Below are 13,766 nucleotides of genomic sequence, written 5' to 3' on the forward strand. Positions count from 1 at the left end.
TTTTAACAAGGACAGTGCAACCTAACGTGTCAAACGCGCGCTTACGTTCATGGTTCGTTCAGAGCCGCCTGCGCATCTAAGAGTGAACTTTCTCCTTTTGCAATAATTTTACAACACTGAGTAAAGACTGCGAAGCTGTTTTCTTAATCTTCTAATCCATCGTTTTTAATTTTCTCTGTAATGTACAGTCTTATTCTACATTAATTAATCCCGAATAATTCACTGAGCGTCTTGACTAAATGTTCTCTTTTCTATATGTACAAAGTCCTCCACGCATACTGTCACCACAACAGAAAAATTATTCAATAATCAGTGCATTCCTATTCACTTCGCACGGCTGGCACGAGCACTGACACTGCCTATCTGGACACTGACGAATTCCTGCCATATTGGCGGTTTGAGCCTATCGGGGAGGGCACGGCAGTTCTCTGAGCCAGTGTTCCGAAGATGGCGAATGTCACGATTATACCCTATAACCCTCATATATCATTCGGCCGAGTGGCTGAGTTAATTCTTCCAATATATGGTCACCGCTTGTAACCCAAAAAATAACCTACCCCCATACACTCCTTGCCGTCAACCTCAGCTCTACCCCCTCTCCAAATTACTGTACGAAAGCTGAAGCCAATGTCACACTCGATAAAAGGTAGCAGTCTCATAGGCCGCAAACCTTGCAAGCTGTGCTACGTTGGCATTCGAAAAAGTGCACCTTGATAAGTTACGTTTAAGTTGGAAGCTTTACTGCGGTTACAAATGCAATTTCACAATTCAAGTTCATACCACAAGCTGGAATGGCCTTATGATGATCTGCTGAGCCGATTAGCATAATGTTTGTTGCATATGAGAGAAGCCAGATTTCTCACTGCTCTGTTGAGCCAACTTTCAAGTAAGTACTGCTAAAATTTGTAATCTTGAAAAACGACAACCACATTCTGAAGACATGTTTAGAAAACGAAACTATACCCCAAGGAAGCATACTACAGTGCTCTAAACGTCATCTGTTAGGACACCCGACGCGGACATTTGATAGATAATTTTCCTTTCACCTTTGAGGCGCCAACTAAGTCTTTTCATCATAAACTTGCTTTCACCGCATTTAACCGATATTCAGAATCATAAGCCTACAGCTGCAGAATAGCTTAATAATTTTAAATGTTTAATTAGTTTCTTCCACTGTACAGAATGTGGTCTTCAAAGCGAAAATTCACAACTGCACCAGGAGGCATAAGAACAAGTATTTCATGTCTATAGTAGGATGAAGAGCACCTATCCAGCCAGTTGAATATCACGCCCAGTGCAACACAATGTGACAAAAATCGAACAAGCCATGAATGCTTTTGCTGTTGACGCACTACCTTGGCATACACAATTGCGTACACAGCGTGTAAATGTCGTACTCACAAACTAGTCGCATTGTTCAGAGCGCTGCACAATCGTACACAGTTCTCCACTTTGGTGATGTGTCAGTATGATTGCAGTCGGCATATATTTGCTGACTTGGAAGTTGTAAATTTGACGCTTCACTTCGCTCAAGATACTTTTTTTAAGGGGACAGGGTAAGCCGCATCTTTCCCATGTCTTTTGGGGCATATTGTGGTGTACATTCATCAGCAACTAATAAAGATAGTGGTAACACATTTACTCCATTTTGTTCAGAATTCCATCTTCTACCTGCTGTACCAAAATTATTTTAGTATACGAGAAATGAAATTATTTGACTTTTTTTACTTTCTACACACTAATTTTGACCAAATTTGGTACATATCTTTTATTTTGAAGTAAACAAATTTAATCACACGCTGATAATTTTGGTACAGTAAATTGCCATATATATATATATATATAGTGTATGCACAGAAAAAAATCAGCTTGATATCTATTGTCATTTCGGAAATAATGGTACCGACGTAACAGGAAATGTACAAAAGTGGACTCTATACTAACCACCGGTGTCACCAATATTGCGGCGAAGACTGCAACCCTCGCTGACGAGCAAATGACTGCGCACCTTCAAGTCACGTGACAGACTGGCCCGCTTCCACCGGCGTATACAATCCGTGCAAGGAGGGCAACATCGGTGTTACCGAGAAATGCTGCCTGCGCACATAATTCAGCGAACAAAAGCGAAACATTCTCATCGACCCAAGCGTAGCACCATGTTTCAAAGTAGTTAAATTGCAACGCTTATCAGAAAGAATGCAGCAGAGCTCCACATCATGAGCAGTACGGAGAAATCGGATGACAGTTGCCTCGGTTAAGCTTAAAGTGGGACCGTTCAATGAACATCGGAACACTGAGCACTTCGTGTTATTTATATAAACGTTTGTCCTTTTTTTGTGATGTCCCTTTTTTTCCACGGTGAAACCTGGAAAAACGCAAGGAATCCTTATAATTGAAATGGATGAGGAAACCTTATACTACATAAGCGATCCTAACGTGCCTATAAAGTTTCCTATATATTTTAGACGCGTACATTGCATGGAGCAGAAAATGAGGGGACAAAAGCTTTCTAATGACAGATAACACTGCTTGGTGTTGCTCAAAAGTTCAAGGACACAAATTGAGAACTGACGCTGCGAATGACTCAGGTCAGAGTGGAAAAGGATCAAATTCGATGCTGTCGTCGTTCAAATTTATCGATAGGTGGGTTGTCCATCTTAGAACACACACAAAGAAATCTGCAATGAACAGATAAAGAAAGATCTCTCCTGTTTAGAGGTGTTTCCTTTACATACGAAAGGAGAAACCACTAGTGGAAACAAAAGTGACATTTCTTTTTTCTGTATAACTGCTCGGCTAATTCTATCGACGCTGAGCACGAATGGGATTACGAGATTGCCACAATGCCTGCGGAATGAATGTATTTTCATTTATTCAGCGAGAGGATCAATTATAGGTGTAGAAACGCGTTAGTGAAACTCCACTTTCTTTATTACCTAGAATTTTATTTTGAAGTTACAAGATTTTAGGTTTTAAGGGGAATGCACCGTTCTTGTGAGAAAATACAGAAATGTAAAGCCACGCGGACTCGCCAATCTCGGGATGCTGCCAGCAACTAACATTGAAATATCTTTGTACTTGTCTTATACTACGGCTTCTTGTCCGGCAACACTCACGTTATACTAATAGTATAGTGCTTCTGGAACAAGTGTTTTTACCGATTTAGAATTATCGCGCATTAAGGCATTTCCTGTACGACGCAAGGAAAGCGAATCAATGCAGGCTACTCTTGCTGCTTGCCTTCTCAACAACGCGAACAACTTGTCACCTATGTTCTAGCAACGCGGCTGCCGTGCACAGCAGAATTTCTGACTGGACCCCTTTCCATGATGTGATGCTTACAATGACAAACAGAAAAACTGTGTAAACTTGTTGCTACTCTACCATCAAAGTCCGACATCCAAAACCGTCCAGTGACTTCCTGCAAAGAACAGAGAAGTATGTTAAATTGCATGAAGAGTACACTCAATAAGAATTTACCATATAACCGCAAAGCACTTATCTTTGACAGTTTCCGCAGATACCACGGTTCGCATATATTCTACGCCATTCGACAACGCAGTTATTCTCGGTGAAGCGGTACCGGTTCGAACCATGAAACATCGCCAACGTGGATGGTATTTCTCTTAATAAATTCGGTTGTAGTCAGAAATGGGTCACTGATAAATTACCAGACAGTTAAGCCGGCGGGACATGCCATCAGAGTGGCGAAGTCAACATCAAACACATTAATATTATTTAAAGGGCCCGGCCTGCCTCTCCAACAATCCTTTCTTCGTTCTTTTACTGCCCGTCACTACGATCAAAACAAGCAGCTCGGTGGGATAATAATCACAGCGGTCAGGGAAACTCTATCCGTGGTCTTTGTAGTCTTTTCTTCTATTAGCGCCATCGAAGAATTTGGTAAGTTTGCAGTTGTGGTTTAAAATTCAATGAAATAACGATGGAGACAGATGGGACATCATTTTTGGGAAAGAGGCAGGTCACTGACGTCACGTCAAGCTGCACCGGGCCTTCCTGCATGATTGTGGGGGAATGTGTGGGTGCAGGTCAGCCAAATTTTCAGGAAGGCGCAGACACAAAGAGACATTGTAAACGAGGCATCAGCGAGCCGACTAGACTTATTAACAGACGCGAAATAAATTACATAGAAATAGATTAAGTAGTGCCATTGTGTCTTTCAGCTTTAGTAAGGATCGCGTTTCACTCACATAGCGTAACTGCTGGTATGCCCGTAACCCTCCACAAGGCAAGGTCGAAGAATCGCGGTGAAAAGCCGACGTCGTAACCTCAGATACGGCGATGCAGGTCACAGCGAAGTGCAGTCACAACACTATTATAGATCTAGACTGTAGCCTGTGCTCAGCGACCACCGAAAGTCCAGCGATGACAGTAAGTGGGCTGCTTCTGTTGCAGCAACTGCCAGAACGAAAAGAGATGGAGGTCACAGACGCTGACGGACGTACGAGCAAGGTTCACCGGTAGGACGGCAAGGACGAAGTCCAGTTCACCAGGATCAGGACCGGTGATGTCCAGGCATGGCCCCCCACGCTTACCCCGGCGTTTCTCGCCCTGTCCCACCAGAGTCGTCATCCCCGTCGCGTTAGTGAATTTGCAGGCTGAATCCGCGCAGCGACTACGTGCACACGCACTTTTGGCCCCGCACGCTGAACACAAGCGCCGAGCCATGCACATTGGAAATCCGTGCACTATGGAATGCCGTCCTCTTGCTACAACAATGCACGCACGTACCACCATTCTGATGAAAATAGTAATTGAGTGTGTGTGCCACGCCCATGACAACCATCCTTCCCGCTGCCGCATTGGTGACGAATGAAATACGCACCTTCACGCTGTGGTGTTCCTCGATTGCTCTTTCGCGGTCACTTTGTTCCTGCTCATCATGTACGGAGTCGCACTCAGTTCCAGACGAGTTCACACGTGAGGCGGTCGACTATAGCCATTGTGCCTAGAAAGACAATATAGTCAGGTTACGTGAAGCACATAAATGAATATGGATTGACCAGTTTAATAAGCGAACTGAACACTACTACAGTTGAAGTTATAATTATAAGGTGACGTATAAGACACAAGGACGAACTAGAGGCAGCACTTGTATCTACAGTGATACCGAAGGAGTCTTTGGAAGGCGTCAGCATTCGGTATTAACATAAACTCAACGCATTGCGAAGGCCGGAGGAGGTATCTTTCGTTTAGTGTTTTTGAAAATTCTGGTCGGGATGCAAGCACTGGGGATTCTCGGGTTTTACCCGAAATTCAGCGAAGTAAATGTATGCGTAGGTGGAATATGACAATGCATTCGGGTGGTCTAAAGTTACATAAAAGAAATCTCAAACAAATGCTGTGCTGTCAACGTCATACAGGAATGAATATTTCCGAGATAGTTGGATATTTCACAATCTAGAAATGTACGCCCACTTACAAAATGTGGCCAAATTTTCAATTCATTCATTTAACATATTTCGTGAATTTGCTACGTTGCTTAAAAGGGTTCTGCAGAAGCTGTATTTAGATATTACTACGTTTCTTTATATTCATGTGTAAAATATCAACGTTGTCCGCTTTAGATGTACTATTAGATGCAATTCACATAATTGTGATATCATTTCTCGTTGCTGAGTTACAAACTTAGCAGTTTCGTTTTTGAAAACTGTCCATTTTTGCCAATTTTTATTAAAAAACTGACGACCTAACCCAAAAATTCGAAATGGGCACTATATTTTACGTTCTTTTAAATGCAACAAACCTGGTCAAATTTGGTGCAGTGGTTGCCAAGAAAAACTTATTCTCCTTTTACATATATTTAGATAGGAGCACCCGAGCTAAAGCTTCCTCTTAAGAAACACTGCTAGTTGGCGTACCATCGTATAGTTTCCAGCGTAGATAGGAGTGTCTAACCTCGTTTTAACGAAAGGATATGCAACAAAAGAATGGATATGAAGAAGCAACTTTGATTGCCTTCAAAATTACCAATTAAAATTAGGCCGATGTACGATGTACCCGATATAACGAACTCGTTGATATTATAACGAATAAACAACCTTGTTTCTGTGAGTAACTGACTTGTAACAAAGCGCCATGTATAACTCGATAGTATCACTATCCTCCTGTGTATTCTATATAGGCGAATGGGAACTTAACATATCCAAATTGCTGCCTTACCCTCTGACATCCAAAACCGTGCAGCAGATTCCTGCAAAATGAAGAATTCTTTAGAACTGCGAACGAGAAAGGCCCCAGATGGTCTGCCTAATATCCCATCACAGGTTTTCACGCTCGAAAAGCAGTTCAATGAAGACGTCGCGGTGCTTTTCTGTTGTGCGTTAAACATTTAATTTTCTAAAACCACTTATCTACTGTTGGTTTTTCAATATTCAATTTTAACACACGATGGTACAGAGTGAACGGTGTTATAAAGCAGTCACCGAGTAGCAGCAATTATAAAAAATTAAATTATGGGGTTTTACGTGCCAAAACCGCTTTCTGATTATGAGGCACGCCATAGTGGAGGACTCCGGAAATTTCGACCACCTGGGGTTCTTTAACGTGCACCTAAATCTAAGTACACGGGTGTTTTCGCATTTCGCCCCCATCGGAATGCGGCCACCGTGGCCGGGATTCAATCCCACGACCTCGTGCTCAGCATAGCAGCAATTATAAGCCCCAATTTATTGCAATCACAGCCTTTAGAAGAATTTCACTTTGGCCTAGTTGGTGTTTACTGCATGTCATATTGATCGCAAATATAGACAGGGACAGCGGAAGAGAATACGAAAACGACCCGGGCGATGTCGTTTGTGTGTTCTCTTCTGCTGTCCCAGTCTTTTATTTGTGGTCAATGTGATATGCACGGCGTTAAGGTTACGTACAGAAACAACGCGATCGAAAACATACATCTTTTCGATTGCCAAGGACGAATAGGTCTTGCAGCATTAATGGAAGCCTAAATTGCTCCTGTAGGATTTTGACACTAAGGGACCATCTGGTGTCGTGGAGTTCCGCTGCTTTATCCGGGTAATAAGGAGCGTAGGTGTGTCGTACCAATGTTTTACATACACATGCCACCTCTGAGAAGAATGCAGATGCTATCAAACTGAACTTTGGTAGTGACAATGAGCAAGACGAAAAAAAACTGGAATTATGTTTCTCCTTTCTTTAATTTGCACTGAACAAAAGTAGGTCCAATCACAATGTGTCAACTACACCTTGAAAGTATTATCTTGGAACGTGTCACTCCGCTCATTTCGTGATTAATGAGTTAAAATTTCGAGATTCCCGAGTAATCCATTACATGCAATGTTGAACTACATGGTGCGCACTCTTAGATTTCTTTCATATGTGACTCCCTATTTCTGGGTAGCGAATGCGAACAGCGAGGAAACCAGCGTTCTCCGGAGTTATATTTTTTTTGCCTGCGTTCTAAGAAATTTCAGTATCCTATATAAATCGCAATCAACAAATTATACAGGCATTGCCAGGCGAAACAAGCACCATGTAGGAGGCCAACTTGCCGATAGTCGTCCGATGACAGGAAATCCATGGCTGTAGAAGGCTCAGCGATTTCCAAGCCATGTTTACATGAAGCCTTAATATTGCTGGTGGCAATGAACTTTCGGATTCCATTCTTCAAATTCTGTATACGGTTTCTGTATATATATATGTAAAGATAAGTATACGTACACAACATAGGTTTCCGGAGTTAAACAATCAGGCAAGCCTACATCTGACACCAAGGCAATTAAAAAACCCTTGAGTACCTCCGACAGCTAGCTTGCCGTCAGCTTGAAAGAAAAACAAAATGTAATGCTGTTGCAGACTATGCATACAGCGCTGTGTTTGAAAATAAAGCATCATGTTTTTAAACTTTTCCAACTTCAGGGATCTATTAAATATCGTGTTGAACCATAACCTTATGCGCACGTCCTTCTACTCGAACAAGACCGTATTTTTCCTTCGCTTGTTCCCCCTCCCCCCAACACACCACAAAAGAAGCAGTCTTCGAGGTTCTAAATATGAACAGCCGTGCTTCAAATTACTTAAGGGGGGAAAATTGTATCTTCTAATATAAATTTTAGGAATCTGCTTCCGCCATTCATAGTAACGACGAAAGCCCACGATATACGACCTCTTCTCCCCTGCTCACGGCATTCACGAAGCTCATCAGTGATCCGTGAACGTGCAACTTAACTGTATTGCCGCGAGTCTTTCATTTCGTCCTAACGCTCGTTGGTGAATTGACGCGTGTTCAATTTTTTTCGTATCGTTTTGTTGCTGTAGTTAGAAGCATCCAATAGCGGCAAACGTTTAATATGGGAAACTTGCTGCACTACTACGGCATGCACTTCAAGCAGGGACACCGTGGTACTGTCGCAGTCAATCGGCGATGCTCTTCCATTTTTGCTTGAATTTCGGTTACCCAGTTTTGAGAAACAGCCATGGCGCTGTGCATATCTGCTGGAAATATTGGCCATGAAGGCCGACGACATAACCGATATAACGAGCTAGTTTCATACTATAACGAATAAACAGCCTCGTTTCTCTGAGTAACTGACTTGTGGGTAGCAAAGCCACACGTATAAACTGACAGTATCGCTTAATTCGTGTAGCGTAGATTCTATATCGGTGAAAGGAAAACTAGCATATAATAATTGCTGCCTTACCCCGTGGCATCCGAAACTGCACAGCGAATTCCTGCAAAACGAAGAGGATCGAGTTCTTAAGAACTATGAATGATAATTGCCCCATCGTCTGCATTAATACATGCGTGTCAGAGCTGTTAACGTTGGAAAAGCAGTTAACATTACCGTTAAACATTTCATTTTCAAAAAGCAATTTATGTGACGTAAGCAAACAACGCTGTCGTTCATTGCCATCCTAAAATATGGATTTCAATATTTTTAAATAAAGGCGTAAAGGGAATTGCCAAGAACGAATAGATCTTCGCGTAATAATAGAAACCTATATTGTTCGTGAAGAATTTTGCCGCGGAAGAACTGCGTGCTATCATATATTTCCGTTAGTGAGGGCTCCCCCTGTACGCTGACTGATTCCGGTAATGAGGAGATAAGTGTGTCCTACCAATGTTTTACGCACAAGCGCAACCTCTCAGAGGAACACAGATTGTATCAAAATTACCGAAAATTATGCGTGTCGCTCTTGGAAACTGAACTTGGGCACTTCAAATGAGCAAGACATCAGAAAAAGTGGAATTATGTTTCTTCTCAATGTCATGTTCATTTGCACTACACCGAACAGGGGCGCTATAACGTATAGCTATTCCATACTTTTCTACTCCTATTCCGCATCAGCCCTCCTTTATTGGCCCAAAATTTTGCCGGGCCACTTCGTCCGTCTCTCACGCGACGTCACGAAAACCGCGAGAACGCCCCATATGAAGTGATGTGTGCAAACTGATTATACATGATTAGACCGAAGGAAAGAAAAATTATTTCTCATTCAATGCCTTTTTTGCCGTAATACTCTGCCACTGATCAAACGTTTTCACACGGCGCCCACTTTGTCCCAAAACGCCACAAAACCCCGAAAAATCAGCGTCAAAGTGACGTGTATGCGCTAAAGGCGTATTATTATGCCGAACAAACTGAATTTTCCATTGCATTTTGTCAAGGCAGAAGCGCCGTAGTTCGATTTCTAAGGCTGATGTGATGATTAAGTAAACACAGTTGCCGCTATCACAAAAAAAAATGGCGAACATGGCAAAGTAATGCAAATAAAATGATCACGTGACTGAATACACAAAGCAACAAGAATAGAAGATGACAAAGTAGGAAATCGCAAGGGCTCTTTGTGAAGGATATCAGTAAATAGAAGGCATCCCGCTGATTGTAATACGTTGCGTATGTAGATTAGGACATGTGAAGTTACGGGTCTGAACGGAGACGCACTGTCAAGACATATATCCTTTCACGTTTATTTGCAGAATAGCATGCGAAAGGTCGTACGGACACCGGCGAAAACCTCTGCTTTGAAATAGGCTCTCGTTTTCTCTCTCGCAAGAAATTTCGTTTCTTCATGACCCATATTTAGAGCAGGACACGTAAATACGTCGATCTGCAAGTAAAAATACAATCGAGATTGGGTGAGAATATCCTCTATGGACCATTACTGGTACAACGTCACGAAATTATCAGCTCTAAGTCGCCATTATCATCATGAACATCAGCAGCGTGTTTATGCCTAATGCAGCGGACACCGGCGAAAACCTCTGCTTTGAAATAGGCTCTCGTTTTCTCTCTCCCAAGAAATTTCGTTTCTTCATGACCCATATTTAGAGCAGGACACGTAAATACGTCGATCTGCAAGTAAAAATACAATCGAGATTGGGTGAGAATATCCTCTATGGACCATTACTGGTACAACGTCACGAAATTATCAGCTCTAAGTCGCCATTATCATCATGAACATCAGCAGCGTGTTTATGCCTAATGCAGCACCAACGCCAGCCATCTCCGTTACCTTGCCTTTGTTCCGGCTGACCTCACCTTATGCCTAATCCTTTCCTAGCTTCACCGCACCGCCTAGTTCACTGCCGTCCCAGACTGCGCTTCTCTTCACACCCATTCCCTAAGGCAATGCATCAGGGGTTACCCTACCAACACATTTACTGCACGACTTCATTTACTCTTATTTTCTACAATACCGTGTTTCACCAGTTACTTGCTGCACTGAACCGCGATGTGCTGCACTGAGCTATGCGCCTTGAAATCCGGGAAGTATGAAATGCCGTCCTCTCACTACAACGATACACGCACGTACACTTCGGTAGTCCGATGAATATAGCAATCGAATACGTGTGCCACACCCGTGATCCTTCGCGCTGCGAAAGCGGTGAGGAATGAACCACGCACCTACCCACTCGCCAAGTCTTCTAGCGCCCTCTCACTGTCGCTTTGCTCCCGGTCGCCATGTATAGAGTGCCAGTCAGTTCCAGAAAGAACGAGTTCACAAGTCAGGCGGTCGACTATAGTCTTTGTGCCTAGGAAGACAACACAGTTTTTCAGGTTACATAAAGCAGATAAATATATATAAATTGACCAGTTTAATAGTATTGTGCCTTGACGCGCTGCATAAAGCATAACCGGTAATAAATCGGGCCTTTAAGCTACGAACACATTGAAAGAGAAAAATGGTATAGAACAAATGGAATAAAGAGAAATGTTTAATTACATGCTGCGCATACTGAAAACGAAACTATCGTGTGTGCAACCTGCAGTAACATCGCTAGGAATCAAGACGTAGGGTAACTGAATACTGTTGTCACATAACGTCATCTTGGACTTCTAAGGCGACATCGAAAGATGAAATTTGTACCTTTCTAACTGTGCGACTTCTTTGTAGCGTGCTACACAGCTTCGGTGGTCATCCACCTTCACAGCGTGGAATGGCTCGTGGTTTTTATTTTCTCTGTTGGGCACTGCCATGTAGGTCACTCTTTGACTGAGCGCTTCGTGCTTCGCTTTCACACCTCGCGCAACTGTCGTCGTACTTGCACAACCCCTTCAGCCTCTCTTCGTCACCTTAACAGGGCGGACCCATCATAATCATCATCATGATCATCATACTGTTTTTATCTCCACTGCTGTACGAAGGCCTCTCCTGCGATCTCCAATTACCCCTATTCTGCGCCAACGGATTCTATCTAGCGCCCGCGAATTTTCTAATTTCATCGCTCCACCTAGCCTTGTCGACTGCCTTTCCCTTCTCTTGGTATCAATATTGTAACACAGTTGTAAGTAAACACAGTTGCCGCTGTCACTAGAAAATGCGAACATGGCAAAGTAATGCAAATAAAATGATCACGTGTAGGGGTAGTACATAAGGGGTGAGGTACAACATACACAAACAAGTGTTATAATGCATTCAATAAAAATGGTGTTACATCTTGGACAAATTGCGAAGAACAGATGTTGGAAGGTGTACAAAAGGAAGGTGTACAATCAGTGCATTTTACCAGTGCTGACCTACGGGGCAGACACTTTGAGACTGATAAAGACGGCTGCGCAAAGAGCGATGGAAGGATCGAAGATTGCTAGGCATAACGTTAAGAGACAGAAATAGAGCGGTCTGGATCACAGAGCAAACGGGTAGAGATTATTATATTCAGCTGGGCAGGTCATGTAATGCACCGGTTGGATACCCGTTGGACAATTAGGGTTACCGAATGGCTGACTCATGCGACCACGGTATTCGCGCATTTGACACATTACAAGGGCATGCACTGAAATGGCGAGGACCCATGGTTCTGGACGGTGGTACTTCCGCTGGGTGACCATGATAAAAAAAATTATACGGTTTTATGTGCCAAAACCACTTTCTGATTATGAGGAACGCCGCAGTGGAGGACTCCGGAAATTTAGACCACCTGGGGTTCTTTAACGTGCACCTAAATCTAAGTACACGGGCGTTTTCGCATTTCGCCCCCATCGAAATGCGGCCGCCGGGGCCGGGTTTTGATCCCGCGACCTCGTGCTCAGCAGCCTAACACCATAGCCACTGGACAACCACGGCGGGTCGACCATGGCCAGAGACTGAGCCCGTGACAACAAACAGATTGACCTGTCGTCAGGTTAACTCGAGTTAGGTGGGAAACGGGGAAAATTATGTGGGTGGTCCTGACTGACCACAGCCTCCCACACGGGGCAGAAAGATCGAAAGCCCAAATTCGTCACGTCTAGTCGGACACTCATTGTATAAGCGAGATCGATAATTGCGGCATCCTGGAAATATTGGCGAGGAGTGGCTGGAGGCATTGCTTCGAGCTCGCGAGGAATTACACGCGTCAAATGGTCCTGAACAGACATGAGTTCGAGGTGCCTGGTCTTCAAACTAAAGTGTCGCGGCCGTATTTCGTAACCTCATGAAATGCTGCGAATTATGAGGGCTGTTCCACATTCAGACAGTTTTTGAAGATTGCTTCGACAGAGTCAACTTTGCCAGATCAGCAGGTTAAAGGCATCTCCAGTGCCCTTTATGACGCGGTCAACCTTTTATACCTCGTCCATATCAATTTAGCAGCAAGAGTGTGAGCACATCTTAAAATATATGCCAGTAAGCGTATATTTATCAGCCTTGCAACGTTCGACGGCCGGTCGAAAGCATCTTTCATGCGAACTGGCACCCAATGGGTTTTTCAAACAGGTCACGATGCTTCTCCTTTCAAACTTCCCAACTGGTTTCGTCGTATTCATGCATGTCATACCGGAGTTGTTTTGTGCTTTGAAGGTAAAATGTGGCTTTTTCTAACGTTAGAGCTGCGTCCTAATGGTTATGGTTGCAGGCATTCGCGCTGATAATAGAAAATGTGGTCTTCAACGTCACTTGGTAACCGTTCTTTGCCTTCCTAACAGATTCATTGTTGGATATTAAAAACAGGTAAGTCAAAGGCGTTGCTTTCTTTAACATAGGCGTAAATGGTATCGTTACTATCTTTCAAGTAAGATTACTCCCTCAAAAAAAAATCTCATATAGTATGAAGCACTCACGTTATTATACCGTCTTGTTCGGGAGGGAACACTATATATAGGGTAAGGTCAGTAGCTCGCAATCTGCACTCCATTCTCGGCATACTGACCTTCTGGTGACAGGAGGAAGGTTCTGAAGAATGCAACAGTCGTTGACGAGGTAATAGCGGCACCGCACGTGACCGATTCTTGCAGCGAATCCTGAAGGTACTCCTCGCCGGTGCCCAGTCTGCACAGAAACGACAGCATTGAACTAAAGAGCCT

The 13,766-nt window shown here is 43.4% G+C and overlaps 1 protein-coding gene across 20 annotated transcripts in view; it reads right to left on the bottom strand.

Annotated features, from left to right (window-relative positions):
• LOC135915643 (uncharacterized) overlaps positions 1 to 13,766 on the bottom strand; it is a 92,103-nt gene that overhangs the window by 50,088 nt on the left and 28,249 nt on the right. For 17 of the 20 annotated variants that reach the window (XR_011508076.1, XR_011508077.1, XR_011508075.1 and 14 more), the window contains 8 exons: positions 13,613 to 13,731; positions 10,890 to 11,017; positions 8,682 to 8,712; positions 7,533 to 7,667; positions 6,184 to 6,214; positions 4,847 to 4,969; positions 3,385 to 3,421; positions 1,945 to 2,097 (listed from right to left, as the gene is read on the bottom strand). The gene's annotated coding sequence lies outside the window, so the exon portion shown is untranslated. The remainder of the gene's footprint in view (positions 1 to 1,944; positions 2,098 to 3,384; positions 3,422 to 4,846; positions 4,970 to 6,183; positions 6,215 to 7,532; positions 7,668 to 8,681; positions 8,713 to 10,889; positions 11,018 to 13,612; positions 13,732 to 13,766) is intronic. The other 3 variants (XR_011508072.1, XR_011508074.1, XR_011508079.1) reach the window with 3 other exon arrangements.

This window comes from Dermacentor albipictus, chromosome 8 (assembly GCF_038994185.2).
Source record: "Dermacentor albipictus isolate Rhodes 1998 colony chromosome 8, USDA_Dalb.pri_finalv2, whole genome shotgun sequence".
Classification (NCBI taxonomy): domain Eukaryota; kingdom Metazoa; phylum Arthropoda; class Arachnida; order Ixodida; family Ixodidae; genus Dermacentor; species Dermacentor albipictus.